The following is a 2,906-nucleotide window of genomic DNA, read 5'->3' as shown; positions in this document are numbered from 1 at the left end:
TATTTTGGCTTTTTCTTTCCCTTTTTCTTTCTGTTTTTGTTACCAAGGGCTTTTTCATTACTGATAAGAGTCTTTGTAACAGCAAGCTAACTCACAATTGAATGAGAATGATATTATACAACAATTATTTCATGAGTCATGCATTTAATCAAACACATATACCACCACCAACTTCCATTCATACTTATGCAACATTGGATATTTTACTTTTCAATTCAAACCAAACTCTTTTATTTAAGCATATGGGAAACAAAGCAATATTTAAAGCTAAGTGATGGATACAAGCATTATGCAGACTTGGTATTTTTTTCACAAACAATTTCACTTGTAGCTAGATGAGCACTTTGCAAACAATTTCTCTTGCAACTAGATAAACACTTTAGCAAGACATACAATGGTTTCCAAATTCAAAACATCACACAGCAGCAAGGATTAAGTTCAGATACAACCTTTGAAGTTGCAGCCCTTTGATTCTTCCTTCTATTGTGTTCTCTTTGAGTTAAGATGCATAGTGTCTTCAATTGTTGATTCATGTCCTGCATAATCCTCAAAGTTGCTTGCTTCTCAAGCCCTTAATTATATGGTTAGTATGCATAGTGTGGCTCCTGAATTTACTTTGGTGTGGGAACACCAAACTTAATTGTTTGCCACTGCCTCAGATGCAACAAGTCAACCATATTTGAAACCATGTATCCTTGCTAAAGGTTAATGAAATTAAAGCTAGAAAACAATTCAACAGTTGAATAATATGTTTGATTGCTTGGAGCTAGAGTCATGCAAGAGGTGAGAGTGTGTTTTTAAATGATATTTTTGGTGGAACACCAAACTTAGAAGTTTTCATTCTGCCTCAAATTGTTTTGGTGTGCAACACCAAACTTAGCTCCTTGCAATGCATACCAATTATTCAACATTTTTATTGAAAAAGCTATGAAAAAGAAAACTACCTCAGGTTGGGTTGCCTCCCAACAAGCGCTCTTTTATTGTCACTAGCTTGACCTTGACCTCCCTTTAGGGTGGTTGATGTTGGTGATGTCTCAACTTGTCACCTCTCACTGCCAGCTTTCTCTGTGTGCCTTGATGTTCAATTTCCATATGCTCAAGAGAAAGTATTTGGTTGACAGTGTAATAATCTTCTGCTCCCTGCTGTTGATATACTAGTTGCACCTTGTCACCTTTGGCAAATCCTTCTGTTGGGATTTTCTTATTCTTCCACCCTTTGTGAGCCTTTTTCTTGCTCTTCATCTTTTTCTTTCTTGTTGATCTTTCTTTCTTGACAGTTACTTGAGTTGTGATACCTTCCTTCTTGCTTATCACCCCTGCTTCCTTGTGAACCCCTTTTTCTTCTTACATCTGTTTGTTTTTCTGTTCTACTTCCTTGTCAGTTGATTACTTTGGAAGGAGATCATCACTCATTTTGCTTGTTTCTTCATCCCTTTGTAATTCTGGAAAGACTCAACCTTAACTAAAAGGTTCTCAATCAGCCCCTTAGGATATACTACTGATTGGTCCACCAATTCCAAGGACATCTGTGTTGGTTTTACCTCCTCTATGCCAAGCTTTTTCACTAGAGAATATGGGATTAGATTTATGCTTGCTCCTAGATCGCACATTCCCTTGTTAATGAACAGGTTTCCAATAGTGCATGGTAAGAAGAAACCTCCAGGGTCGTCAAGCTTGGGAGGGAGTCCCTTTTTAATGAGTGCACTGCATTCTTCACTTAGCATTACAGTCTCCTTTTCATTCCACTGTCTCTTCTTGTTAATGAGCTCCTTTAAGAACTTGGCATATAAAGGCATTTGCTCCAAAGCCTCTGCCAAGGGTATGTTGATTTCCAATTTCTTGAAAGTCTCAAGAAATTTGTGGAAGTGCTGATCCTTTGTTTCTTTGTGAAATCTCTGTGGGTAAGGCAGTGGTGGTGTTGAGCTCTTCTCCACTTGATGTTGTTTTGGAATTGGTTCCTCTATGATTTGCTTTCCTTTCTTCAAATTCTGTGGCTTGTTGTCTTCCTCTGTGAGCTTTCCGGGGACATTCTTGGTCATCATGTCCTTGTTGATGGATTCATCATTCTTTGTTGGCTCAGTGTCATTATGCTTGGTTGCTCCTTGGTTACCCTCTGTTAACACTTTTCCACTTCTTAGTTGCACGACTTTGCATTCTTCCTTTGGATTGGGGATGGTATCACTAGGTAGTGAACTTGATGGTTTTTCAACAGAAATCTTCTTAGAGATTTGTCCAATCTGCCTCTCTAGGTTCTTCATGGAGGCTTCTTGGTTCTTTGTTGTCAATTCTTGGTTCTTCATCAGTTTCTCCATGAGTAGCTCTAGATTGGTGATTCTCTGTGAGTCTTGTGTGATGGGTTGATTTTGGGGTGTTGATTGATGAAGATAAGTGTTTTGGTTAGTTGGGTGGTTATTGGGTGGGTATTGGTTAGAATTTGGGTAGTTGTTTTGTGGTTTTCTGTATGAATTTTGGTTAGTGTTTGGCTGGGGGTTGTGGTTTATGTTTTTCCAATTGTTCTGACTTGTGTTTCTTTGCCATGGTTGTTGGTTTTGATTATGGTTGTCTCCCCATCTGAGGTTGGGATGGTTCTTCCAAGATGGGTTGTAAGTATCTCCATAGACTTCATTAGTTCCAGGATTTTGGTTGTGCATGTATTGGACTTGCTCTTGCTGTTGCTCCTCTTGAATTTCTTCATTCTGACCCCAAGTAGTTGATGGTTGGCTTGTGGCACTCACTGATGCAACTTGCAGGCCATCAATCCTTTTGGCCATTTGCTCAAATTGTTGTTGAATCTGTTGCTGCATCATCTTGTTTTGAGCCAAGATTGAATCAACTCCTTCCAACTCCATGACTCCTCTTCTTTGTGATGGTTGGCGTTGTCTTTGATGAGCAAAGAAATATTGGTT

The sequence above is a fragment of the Arachis duranensis genome, chromosome 3, assembly GCF_000817695.3.
Source record: "Arachis duranensis cultivar V14167 chromosome 3, aradu.V14167.gnm2.J7QH, whole genome shotgun sequence".
NCBI lineage: Eukaryota > Viridiplantae > Streptophyta > Magnoliopsida > Fabales > Fabaceae > Arachis > Arachis duranensis.
Note: the sequence above shows the minus strand (reverse complement) of the source record.